This window comes from Oryzias latipes, chromosome 9 (genome assembly GCF_053564925.1).
Source record: "Oryzias latipes strain Hd-rR chromosome 9, Olatipes_Hd-rR_3.1".
NCBI classification, from domain to species: domain Eukaryota; kingdom Metazoa; phylum Chordata; class Actinopteri; order Beloniformes; family Adrianichthyidae; genus Oryzias; species Oryzias latipes.
The window spans coordinates 2257812-2271657 of NC_136245.1; the positions used below are offsets into that span (position 1 = coordinate 2257812).

At 40.1% G+C, this 13846-nt stretch overlaps 1 protein-coding gene across 3 annotated transcripts in view; it reads left to right on the top strand.

Annotated features, from left to right (window-relative positions):
* LOC101172418 (uncharacterized) overlaps nt 1-13846 on the top strand; it is a 43274-nt gene that overhangs the window by 11928 nt on the left and 17500 nt on the right. The gene's annotated exons all lie outside the window — the stretch shown is intronic.

Sequence of the window (13846 nt, forward strand, 5' to 3'; positions counted from 1 at the left end):
GTGAACTCTACGTGTGTGAACGTTGTTTGTGTCAACATAGTGAGTGTGAATGTTGTGTGCAACAACGTGGTGTGTGTGAATTCTACAGTACGTGTGTGAATGTTGTGTATGAGAACGTTGTGTGTAAACATTATGTTTGTGAATGGTGTGTGCATGTGTGTGAATATTGTGCCTGTAAACATTCTGTGTGTAAGTTGTGTGTGTGAACATTGTGTGTGAATGTGTGTGTGTGTGTGTGAATGTTATCTGTTTGTACTTATATTCCTGTGAGGACCTTATCGTGGATACACACAAGCTTATGGGGACCAAGTTTACAGCGGGGACAAAAATTGAGGTCTCCGCGGGGAGTAGCTTGCCACTAGCTTCAGAATGACCCAAAAGCCCTCCCCTCTCATTTTCTCATATGTCTCCAGGAAGAGACTTTTTGGGACTAGTGGTCAAAAGTGGTATTGCAAAATCCTTATTTTATATCAACATCTTTATTTTGTAGTTATTTAAAAAAAAAACTGAAAAATGCTTTGAGGAAAAGCTTGCAAAAGGTAGCGGGATCGATGCCTGCATTCTCCAAGTGTTTTGGAACACACAGCTGTCAGTCGTGAGTTTCAGCTTTTGTTTCATGAATCAGTCACACGGTGTTAGTGCTTCTGCCTTTCAGAATCCCGATTCTGGATCTCTCTGACAGAAATGGAATGTGGGTTGATCTTGTATGTGTCAGCATTGAGTGTGTGAACATTATGGGTGTGAACATTGTGTGGATGAAAGCTGTCCTTGTGACTGTTTTGCATTTGAACGCTGTGTGTGAAAATCATGTGTGTGTTTGAACATTGTTTTCGTGTGCCCCGTGTTTGTGAACATTGACCGTGTAATTGTTGTGTGTATGATGGATGTGCTTAAAAAAATTAGTTGGTGTGAACCTTTTGTGTGTGAATGTTGTGTGTGTGAACGTACTGCAAGTGATCATTGTGGATGTGAACGTTTTACGTGTGGGCACTGTGTGCATGAAAGCTATCCCTGTGAATGCTGTGTGTGTGAATGTTGTGTGTGTGAATGTTGTGTGTTCAAACATTGTTCGCTTGAACGTTATCTGTGAACTTTGTGCATGTGAATATTGTGTGTGTGAACATTGTGTGTGTGAACGTGGTCAATGTGAACATTGTATGTGAATGTGGTCTGTGTAAATGTTGAGTTTGAACGTTGTGTTTGTATGTGTGAACATCGTGCGTGTAAACATTCTGTGTAAATATATGTGTGAACTTTACGTGTGTGAACGTTGTTTGTGTCAACATAGTGAGTGTTAATGTTTTGTGCATCAACGTGGTGTGTGTGAATTCTACAGTACGTGTGTGAATGTTGTGTATGAGAACGTTGTGTGTAAACATTATGTGTGTGAATGTTGTGTGCATGTGTGTGAATAATGTGCCTGTAAACATTCTGTGTGTAAGTTGTGTGTGTGAACATTGTGTGTGTGTGAATGTTATCTGTTTGTACTTATATTCCTGTGAGGACCTTATTGTGGATACACACAAGCTTATGGGGACCAAGTTTACAGCGGGGACAAAAATTGAGGTCTCCGCGGGGAGTAGCTTGCCACTAGCTTCAGAATGACCCAAAAGCCCTCCCCTCTCATTTTCTCATATGTCTCCAGGAAGAGACTTTTTGGGACTAGTGGTCAAAAGTGGTATTGCAAAATCCTTATTTTATATCAACATCTTTATTTTGTAGTTATTTAAAAAAAAAACTGAAAAATGCTTTGAGGAAAAGCTTGCAAAAGGTAGCGGGATCGATGCCCGCATTCTCCAAGTGTTTTGGAACACACAGCTGTCAGTCGTGAGTTTCAGCTTTTGTTTCATGAATCAGTCACACGGTGTTAGTGCTTCTGCCTTTCAGAATCCCGATTCTGGATCTCTCTGACAGAAATGGAATGTGGGTTGATCTTGTATGTGTCAGCATTGAGTGTGTGAACATTATGGGTGTGAACATTGTGTGGATGAAAGCTGTCCTTGTGACTGTTTTGCATTTGAACGCTGTGTGTGAAAGTCATGTGTGTGTTTGAACATTGTTTTTGTGTGCCCCGTGTTTGTGAACATTGACCGTGTAATTGTTGTGTGTATGATGGATGTGCTTAAAAAAATTAGTTGGTGTGAACCTTTTGTGTGTGAATGTTGTGTGTGTGAACGTACTGCAAGTGAACATTGTGGATGTGAACGTTTTACGTGTGGGCACTGTGTGCATGAAAGCTATCCCTGTGAATGCTGTGTGTGAATGTTGTGTGTGTGAACGTTATGTGTTCAAACATTGTTCGCTTGAACGTTATCTGTGAACTTTGTGCATGTGAATATTGTGTGTGTGAACATTGTGTGTGTGAACATGGTCAATGTGAACATTGTATATGAATGTGGTCTGTGTAAATGTTGAGTTTGAACGTTGTGTTTGTATGTGTGAACATCGTGCGTGTAAACACTCTGTGTAAATATATGTGTGAACTTTACGTGTGTGAACGTTGTTTGTGTCAACATAGTGAGTATTAATGTTTTGTTCATCAACGTGGTGTGTGTGAATTCTACAATACGTGTGTGAATGTTGTGTATGAGAACGTTGTGTGTAAACATTATGTGTGTGAATGTTGTGTGCATGTGTGTGAATAATGTGCCTGTAAACATTCTGTGTGTAAGTTTTGTGTGTGAACATTGTGTGTGTGTGAATGTTATCTGTTTGTACTTGTATTCCTGTGAAGACCTTATCGTGGATACACACAAGCTTATGGGGACCAAGTTTACAGCGGGGACAAAAATTGAGGTCTCCGCGGGGAGTAGCTTGCCACTAGCTTCAGAATGACCCAAGAGCCCTCCCCTCTCATTTTCTCATATGTCTCCAGGAAGAGACTTTTTGGGACTAGTGGTCAAAAGTGGTATTGCAAAATCCTTATTTTATATCAACATCTTTATTTTGTAGTTATTTAAAAAAAAAACTGAAAAATGCTTTGAGGAAAAGCTTGCAAAAGGTAGCGGGATCGATGCCCGCATTCTCCAAGTGTTTTGGAACACACAGCTGTCAGTCGTGAGTTTCAGCTTTTGTTTCATGAATCAGTCACACGGTGTTAGTGCTTCTGCCTTTCAGAATCCCGATTCTGGATCTCTCTGACAGAAATGGAATGTGGGTTGATCTTGTATGTGTCAGCATTGAGTGTGTGAACATTATGGGTGTGAACATTGTGTGGATGAAAGCTGTCCTTGTGACTGTTTTGCATTTGAACGCTGTGTGTGAAAGTCATGTGTGTGTTTGAACATTGTTTTTGTGTGCCCCGTGTTTGTGAACATTGACCGTGTAATTGTTGTGTGTATGATGGATGTGCTTAAAAAAATTAGTTGGTGTGAACCTTTTGTGTGTGAATGTTGTGTGTGTGAACGTACTGCAAGTGAACATTGTGGATGTGAACGTTTTACGTGTGGGCACTGTGTGCATGAAAGCTATCCCTGTGAATGCTGTGTGTGAATGTTGTGTGTGTGAACGTTATGTGTTCAAACATTGTTCGCTTGAACGTTATCTGTGAACTTTGTGCATGTGAATATTGTGTGTGTGAACATTGTGTGTGTGAACATGGTCAATGTGAACATTGTATATGAATGTGGTCTGTGTAAATGTTGAGTTTGAACGTTGTGTTTGTATGTGTGAACATCGTGCGTGTAAACACTCTGTGTAAATATATGTGTGAACTTTACGTGTGTGAACGTTGTTTGTGTCAACATAGTGAGTATTAATGTTTTGTGCATCAACGTGGTGTGTGTGAATTCTACAATACGTGTGTGAATGTTGTGTATGAGAACGTTGTGTGTAAACATTATGTGTGTGAATGTTGTGTGCATGTGTGTGAATAATGTGCCTGTAAACATTCTGTGTGTAAGTTTTGTGTGTGAACATTGTGTGTGTGTGAATGTTATCTGTTTGTACTTGTATTCCTGTGAAGACCTTATCGTGGATACACACAAGCTTATGGGGACCAAGTTTACAGCGGGGACAAAAATTGAGGTCTCCGCGGGGAGTAGCTTGCCACTAGCTTCAGAATGACCCAAGAGCCCTCCCCTCTCATTTTCTCATATGTCTCCAGGAAGAGACTTTTTGGGACTAGTGGTCAAAAGTGGTATTGCAAAATCCTTAATTTATGTCAACATCTTTATTTTGTATTTATTTAAAAAAAAACTGAAAAATGCTTTGAGGAAAAGCGTGCGAGAGGTAGCGGGATCGATGCCTGCATTCTCCAAGTGTTTTGGAACACACAGCTGTCAGTCGTGAGTTTCAGCTTTTGTTTCATGAATCAGTCACACGGTGTTAGTGCTTCTGCCTTTCAGAATCCCGATTCTGGATCTCTCTGACAGAAATGGAATGTGGGTTGATCTTGTATGTGTCAGCATTGAGTGTGTGAACATTATGGGTGTGAACATTGTGTGGATGAAAGCTGTCCTTGTGACTGTTTTGCATTTGAACGCTGTGTGTGAAAGTCATGTGTGTGTTTGAACATTGTTTTTGTGTGCCCCGTGTTTGTGAACATTGACCGTGTAATTGTTGTGTGTATGATGGATGTGCTTAAAAAAATTAGTTGGTGTGAACCTTTTGTGTGTGAATGTTGTGTGTGTGAACGTACTGCAAGTGAACATTGTGGATGTGAACGTTTTACGTGTGGGCACTGTGTGCGTGAAAGCTATCCCTGTGAATGCTGTGTGTGTGAATGTTGTGTATGTGAATGTTGTGTGTTCAAACATTGTTCGCTTGAACGTTATCTGTGAACTTTGTGCATGTGAATATTGTGTGTGTGAACATTGTGTGTGTGAACATGGTCAATGTGAACATTGTATGTGAATGTGGTCTGTGTAAATGTTGAGTTTGAACGTTGTGTTTGTATGTGTGAACATCGTGCGTGTAAACACTCTGTGTAAATATATGTGTGAACTTTACGTGTGTGAACGTTGTTTGTGTCAACATAGTGAGTATTAATGTTTTGTGCATCAACGTGGTGTGTGTGAATTCTACAGTACGTGTGTGAATGTTGTGTATGAGAACGTTGTGTGTAAACATTATGTGTGTGAATGTTGTGTGCATGTGTGTGAATAATGTGCCTGTAAACATTCTGTGTGTAAGTTTTGTGTGTGAACATTGTGTGTGTGTGAATGTTATCTGTTTGTACTTATATTCCTGTGAGGACCTTATTGTGGATACACACATGCTTATGGGGACCAAGTTTACAGCGGGGACAAAAATTGAGGTCTCCGCGGGGAGTAGCTTGCCACTAGCTTCAGAATGACCCAAAAGCCCTCCCCTCTCATTTTCTCATATGTCTCCAGGAAGAGACTTTTTGGGACTAGTGGTCAAAAGTGGTATTGCAAAATCCTTAATTTATGTCAACATCTTTATTTTGTATTTATTTAAAAAAAACTGAAAAATGCTTTGAGGAAAAGCGTGCGAGAGGTAGCGGGATCGATGCCTGCATTCTCCAAGTGTTTTGGAACACACAGCTGTCAGTCGTGAGTTTCAGCTTTTGTTTCATGAATCAGTCACACGGTGTTAGTGCTTCTGCCTTTCAGAATCCCGATTCTGGATCTCTCTGACAGAAATGGAATGTGGGTTGATCTTGTATGTGTCAACATTGAGTGTGTGAACATTATGGGTGTGAACATTGTGTGGATGAAAGCTGTCCTTGTGACTGTTTTGCATTTGAACGCTGTGTGAAAGTCATGTGTGTGTTTGAACATTGTTTTTGTGTGCCCCGTGTTTGTGAACATTGACCGTGTAATTGTTGTGTGTATGATGGATGTGCTTAAAAAAATTAGTTGGTGTGAACCTTTTGTGTATGAATGTTGTGTGTGTGAACGTACTGCAAGTGAACATTGTGGATGTGAACGTTTTACGTGTGAGCAATGTGTGCGTGAAAGCTATCCCTGTGTGAATGTTGTGTGTGTGAATGTTGTGTGTGTGAATGTTGTGTGTGTGAACGTTTTACATGTGGGCACTGTGTGCTTTAAAGCTATCCCTGTGAATGTTGTGTGTGTGTGAATGTTGTGCATGTGAACGTTATGTGTTTAAACATTGTTGGCTTAAACGTTATCTGTGAACTTTGTGCAGTGAATATTGTGCGTGTGAACATTGTGTGTGTGAACATGGTCAATGTGAACATTGTGTGTGAATGTGGTCTGTGTAAATGTTGAGTTTGAACGTTGTGTTTGTATGTGTGAACATCGTGCGTGTAAACATTCTGTGTAAATATATGTGTGAACTTTACGTGTGTGAACGTTGTTTGTGTCAACATAGTGAGTGTTAATGTTTTGTGCATCAACGTGGTGTGTGTGAATTCTACAGGACGTGTGTGAATGTTGTGTATGAGAACGTTGTGTGTAAACATTATGTGTGTGAATGTTGTGTGCATGTGTGTGAATAATGTGCCTGTAAACATTCTGTGTGTAAGTTGTGTGTGTGAACATTGTGTGTGTGTGAATGTTATCTGTTTGTACTTATATTCCTGTGAGGACCTTATTGTGGATACAGACATGCTTATGGGGACCAAGTTTACAGCGGGGACAAAAATTGAGGTCTCCGCGGGGAGTAGCTTGCCACTAGCTTCAGAATGAGCCAAGAGCCCTCCCCTCTCATTTTCTCATACGTCTCCAGGAAGAGACTTTTTGGGACTAGTGGTCAAAAGTGGTATTGCAAAATCCTTAATTTATGTCAACATCTTTATTTTGTATTTATTTAAAAAGAAACTGAAAAATGCTTTGAGGAAAAGCGTGCGAGAGGTAGCGGGATCGATGCCTGCATTCTCCAAGTGTTTTGGAACACACAGCTGTCAGTCGTGAGTTTCAGCTTTTGTTTCATGAATCAGTCACACGGTGTTAGTGCTTCTGCCTTTCAGAATCCCTGTTCTGGATCTCTCTGACAGAAATGGTATGTGGGTTGATCTTGTATGTGTCAACATTGAGTGTGTGAACATTATGGGTGTGAACATTGTGTGGATGAAAGCTGTCCTTGTGACTGTTTTGCATTTGAATGCTGTGTGTGAAAGTCATGTGTGTGTTTGAACATTGTTTTTGTGTGCCCCGTGTTTGTGAAAAATGACCGTGTAATTGTTGTGTGTATGATGGATGTGCTTAAAAAAATTAGTTGGTGTGAACCTTTTTTGTGTGAATGTTGTGTGTGTGAACGTACTGCAAGTGAACATTGTGGATGTGAACGTTTTACGTGTGGGCACTGTGTGCGTGAAAGCTATCCCTGTGAATGCTGTGTGTGTGAATGTTGTGTGTGTGAACGTTATGTGTTCAAACATTGTTCGCTTGAACGTTATCTGTGAACTTTGTGCATGTGAATATTGTGTGTGTGAACATTGTGTGTGTGAACATGGTCAATGTGAACATTGTATGTGAATGTGGTCTGTGTAAATGTTGAGTTTGAACGTTGTGTTTGTATGTGTGAACATCGTGCGTGTAAACATTCTGTGTAAATATATGTGTGAACTTTACGTGTGTGAACGTTGTTTGTGTCAACATAGTGAGTGTTAATGTTTTGTGCATCAACGTGGTGTGTGTGAATTCTACAGTACGTGTGTGAATGTTGTGTATGAGAACGTTGTGTGTAAACATTATGTGTGTGAATGTTGTGTGCATGTGTGTGAATAATGTGCCTGTAAACATTCTGTGTGTAAGTTGTGTGTGTGAACATTGTGTGTGTGTGAATGTTATCTGTTTGTACTTATATTCCTGTGAGGACCTTATTGTGGATACAGACATGCTTATGGGGACCAAGTTTACAGCGGGGACAAAAATTGAGGTCTCCGCGGGGAGTAGCTTGCCACTAGCTTCAGAATGAGCCAAGAGCCCTCCCCTCTCATTTTCTTATACGTCTCCAGGAAGAGACTTTTTGGGACTAGTGGTCAAAAGTGGTATTGCAAAATCCTTAATTTATGTCAACATCTTTATTTTGTATTTATTTAAAAAGAAACTGAAAAATGCTTTGAGGAAAAGCGTGCGAGAGGTAGCGGGATCGATGCCTGCATTCTCCAAGTGTTTTGGAACACACAGCTGTCAGTCGTGAGTTTCAGCTTTTGTTTCATGAATCAGTCACACGGTGTTAGTGCTTCTGCCTTTCAGAATCCCTGTTCTGGATCTCTCTGACAGAAATGGTATGTGGGTTGATCTTGTATGTGTCAACATTGAGTGTGTGAACATTATGGGTGTGAACATTGTGTGGATGAAAGCTGTCCTTGTGACTGTTTTGCATTTGAATGCTGTGTGTGAAAGTCATGTGTGTGTTTGAACATTGTTTTTGTGTGCCCCGTGTTTGTGAAAAATGACCGTGTAATTGTTGTGTGTATGATGGATGTGCTTAAAAAAATTAGTTGGTGTGAACCTTTTTTGTGTGAATGTTGTGTGTGTGAACGTACTGCAAGTGAACATTGTGGATGTGAACGTTTTACGTGTGGGCACTGTGTGCGTGAAAGCTATCCCTGTGAATGCTGTGTGTGTGAATGTTGTGTGTGTGAACGTTATGTGTTCAAACATTGTTCGCTTGAACGTTATCTGTGAACTTTGTGCATGTGAATATTGTGTGTGTGAACATTGTGTGTGTGAACATGGTCAATGTGAACATTGTATGTGAATGTGGTCTGTGTAAATGTTGAGTTTGAACGTTGTGTTTGTATGTGTGAACATCGTGCGTGTAAACACTCTGTGTAAATATATGTGTGAACTTTACGTGTGTGAACGTTGTTTGTGTCAACATAGTGAGTATTAATGTTTTGTGCATCAACGTGGTGTGTGTGAATTCTACAGTACGTGTGTGAATGTTGTGTATGAGAACGTTGTGTGTAAACATTATGTGTGTGAATGTTGTGTGCATGTGTGTGAATAATGTGCCTGTAAACATTCTGTGTGTAAGTTTTGTGTGTGAACATTGTGTGTGTGTGAATGTTATCTGTTTGTACTTATATTCCTGTGAGGACTTTATTGTGGATACACACAAGCTTATGGGGACCAAGTTTACAGCGGGGACAAAAATTGAGGTCTCCGCGGGGAGTAGCTTGCCACTAGCTTCAGAATGAGCCAAAAGCCCTCCCCTCTCATTTTCTCATATGTCTCCAGGAAGAGACTTTTTGGGACTAGTGGTCAAAAGTGGTATTGCAAAATCCTTAATTTATGTCAACATCTTTATTTTGTTTTTATTTAAAAAAAAACTGAAAAATGCTTTGAGGAAAAGCGTGCGAGAGGTAGCGGGATCGATGCCCGCATTCTCCAAGTGTTTTGGAACACACAGCTGTCAGTCGTGAGTTTCAGCTTTTGTTTCATGAATCAGTCACACGGTGTTAGTGCTTCTGCCTTTCAGAATCCCGATTCTGGATCTCTCTGACAGAAATGGAATGTGGGTTGATCTTGTATGTGTCAACATTGAGTGTGTGAACATTATAGGTGTGAACATTGTGTGGATGAAAGCTGTCCTTGTGACTGTTTTGCATTTGAACGCTGTGTGAAAGTCATGTGTGTGTTTGAACATTGTTTTTGTGTGCCCCGTGTTTGTGAACATTGACCGTGTAATTGTTGTGTGTATGATGGATGTGCTTAAAAAAATTAGTTGGTGTGAACCTTTTGTGTATGAATGTTGTGTGTGTGAAAGTCATGCAAGTGAACATTGTGGATGTGAACGTTTTACGTGTGGGCACTGTGTGCGTGAAAGCTATCCCTGTGAATGTTGTGTGTGTGAATGTTGTGTGTGTGAATGTTGTTTGTGTGAACGTTTTACATGTGGGCACTGTGTGCTTTAAAGCTATCCCTGTGAATGTTGTGTGTGTGTGAATGTTGTGCATGTGAACGTTATGTGTTTAAACATTGTTGGCTTAAACGTTATCTGTGAACTTTGTGCAGTGAATATTGTGCGTGTGAACATTGTGTGTGTGAACATGGTCAATGTGAACATTGTGTGTGAATGTGGTCCGTGTAAATGTTGAGTTTGAACGTTGTGTTTGTATGTGTGAACATCGTGCGTGTAAACATTCTGTGTAAATATATGTGTGAACTCTACGTGTGTGAACGTTGTTTGTGTTAACATAGTGAGTGTGAATGTTGTGTGCAACAACGTGGTGTGTGTGAATTCTACAGTACGTGTGTGAATGTTGTGTATGAGAACGTTGTGTGTAAACATTATGTTTGTGAATGTTGTGTGCATGTGTGTGAATATTGTGCCTGTAAACATTCTGTGTGTAAGTTGTGTGTGTGAACATTGTGTGTGTGTGTGAATGTGTGTGTGTGAATGTTATCTGTTTGTACTTATATTCCTGTGAGGACCTTATTGTGGATACACACAAGCTTATGGGGACCAAGTTTACAGCGGGGACAAAAATTGAGGTCTCCGCGGGGAGTAGCTTGCCACTAACTTCAGAATGACCCAAAAGCCCTCCCCTCTCATTTTCTCATATGTCTCCAGGAAGAGACTTTTTGGGACTAGTGGTCAAAAGTGGTATTGCAAAATCCTTATTTTATATCAACATCTTTATTTTGTAGTTATTTAAAAAAAAAACTGAAAAATGCTTTGAGGAAAAGCTTGCAAAAGGTAGCGGGATCGATGCCCGCATTCTCCAAGTGTTTTGGAACACACAGCTGTCAGTCGTGAGTTTCAGCTTCTGTTTCATGAATCAGTCACACGGTGTTAGTGCTTCTGCCTTTCAGAATCCCGATTCTGGATCTCTCTGACAGAAATGGAATGTGGGTTGATCTTGTATGTGTCAGCATTGAGTGTGTGAACATTATGGGTGTGAACATTGTGTGGATGAAAGCTGTCCTTGTGACTGTTTTGCATTTGAACGCTGTGTGTGAAAGTCATGTGTGTGTTTGAACATTGTTTTTGTGTGCCCCGTGTTTGTGAACATTGACCGTGTAATTGTTGTGTGTATGATGGATGTGCTTAAAAAAATTAGTTGGTGTGAACCTTTTGTGTGTGAATGTTGTGTGTGTGAACGTACTGCAAGTGAACATTGTGGATGTGAACGTTTTACGTGTGGGCACTGTGTGCATGAAAGCTATCCCTGTGAATGCTGTGTGTGAATGTTGTGTGTGTGAACGTTATGTGTTCAAACATTGTTCGCTTGAACGTTATCTGTGAACTTTGTGCATGTGAATATTGTGTGTGTGAACATTGTGTGTGTGAACATGGTCAATGTGAACATTGTATATGAATGTGGTCTGTGTAAATGTTGAGTTTGAACGTTGTGTTTGTATGTGTGAACATCGTGCGTGTAAACACTCTGTGTAAATATATGTGTGAACTTTACGTGTGTGAACGTTGTTTGTGTCAACATAGTGAGTATTAATGTTTTGTGCATCAACGTGGTGTGTGTGAATTCTACAATACGTGTGTGAATGTTGTGTATGAGAACGTTGTGTGTAAACATTATGTGTGTGAATGTTGTGTGCATGTGTGTGAATAATGTGCCTGTAAACATTCTGTGTGTAAGTTTTGTGTGTGAACATTGTGTGTGTGTGAATGTTATCTGTTTGTACTTGTATTCCTGTGAAGACCTTATCGTGGATACACACAAGCTTATGGGGACCAAGTTTACAGCGGGGACAAAAATTGAGGTCTCCGCGGGGAGTAGCTTGCCACTAGCTTCAGAATGACCCAAAAGCCCTCCCCTCTCATTTTCTCATATGTCTCCAGGAAGAGACTTTTTGGGACTAGTGGTCAAAAGTGGTATTGCAAAATCCTTAATTTATGTCAACATCTTTATTTTGTATTTATTTAAAAAAAAACTGAAAAATCCTTTGAGGAAAAGCGTGCGAGAGGTAGCGGGATCGATGCCTGCATTCTCCAAGTGTTTTGGAACACACAGCTGTCAGTCGTGAGTTTCAGCTTTTGTTTCATGAATCAGTCACACGGTGTTAGTGCTTCTGCCTTTCAGAATCCCGATTCTGGATCTCTCTGACAGAAATGGAATGTGGGTTGATCTTGTATGTGTCAACATTGAGTGTGTGAACATTATGGGTGTGAACATTGTGTGGATGAAAGCTGTCCTTGTGACTGTTTTGCATTTGAACGCTGTGTGAAAGTCATGTGTGTGTTTGAACATTGTTTTTGTGTGCCCCGTGTTTGTGAACATTGACCGTGTAATTGTTGTGTGTATGATGGATGTGCTTAAAAAATTAGTTGGTGTGAACCTTTTGTGTATGAATGTTGTGTGTGTGAACGTACTGCAAGTGAACATTGTGGATGTGAACGTTTTACGTGTGGGCACTGTGTGCGTGAAAGCTATCCCTGTGAATGTTGTGTGCGTGAATGTTGTGCATGTGAACGTTATGTGTTTAAACATTGTTGGCTTGAACGTTATCTGTGAACTTTGTGCATGTGCATACTGTGCGTGTGAACATTCTGTGTGTGAACATGGTCAATGTGAACATTGTATATGAATGTGGTCTGTGTAAATGTTGAGTTTGAACGTTGTGTTTGTATGTGTGAACATCGTGCGTGTAAACATTCTGTGTAAATATATGTGTGAACTTTACGTGTGTGAACGTTGTTTGTGTCAACATAGTGAGTGTTAATGTTGTGTGCATCAACGTGGTGTGTGTGAATTCTACAGTACGTGTTTGAATGTTGTGTATGAGAACATTGTGTGTAAACATTATGTGTGTGAATGTTGTGTGCATGTGTGTGAATATTGTGCCTGTAAACATTCTGTGTGTAAGTTGTGTGTGTGAACATTGTGTGTGTGTGAATGTTATCTGTTTGTACTTATATTCCTGTGAGGACCTTATCGTGGATACACACATGCTTATGGGGACCAAGTTTACAGCGGGGACAAAAATTGAGGTCTCCGCGGGGAGTAGCTTGCCACTAGCTTCAGAATGACCCAAGAGCCCTCCCATCTCATTTTCTCATACGTCTCCAGGAAGAGACTTTTTGGGACTAGTGGTCAAAAGTGGTATTGCAAAATCCTTAATTTATAATTCAACATCTTTATTTTGTATTTATTTAAAAAAAACTAAAAAACACTTTGAGGAAAAGCATGTGAGAGGTAGCCTGATCGAAGCCCGCATTCTCCAAGTGTTTTGGAACACGCTGCTTACCATCGGTATATGTTTAATGAGTCAGTAACACTGTGTTTTTGCTTTTCCCTTTCCAAATTGAAATTCTGGATATGTCTTACAGAAATGGTGTCTGGGTTGACTTCACGTGTGTCAACATTGAGTGTGTGAATGTTATGCATGTGAACAATATCTGTGTGAATGTTGTGTGTGTCAACATTGTGCGGGTAAATGTTGGGTGTATGAACGTTGTGTGTATGTGTGTAAACATTGTGAATTTCATGGGTGTGAATGCTGTGTGTGCGAATGTTGTCCATCTGAACTTTGTATTTGTGAACATTGTGCGTGTCAACATAGTGTGTGAACATTGTGAGTAGGAATGCTGTACGTGTGAAGGTTATATGTGTTCAATTTATGGGTGTGAATCTTGAAATCAAAAAGGGAGAGATGGAAAAAAAAGTAGGAAATACAAATACAGGGAAGAACTTATTTACTGAAGAAGTTCCGTTAGAGCTCAAATAAAAAGGATGTTGCTTCTAAGCATTATGAAAAGATGAAGATTTATAATTTTAACAAAAGCTACAGTTTGGTGGAAAAAACAACATTTATTGCTGCGCTAAGTCACTACAGAAATTCTAATAAAGCTTGACAGAAGACTAAAGTGTCATAGTATTGTGAGACAAATACAATCAAAATATTAGCATACAAAGTGAAAGTGAGAGCCAAAGTAACAGGAACCCATGTCTGCAGTATGAACGGCTTCATGTGAAAAGTGGTGTGCTCTGACTGCAGTGAGC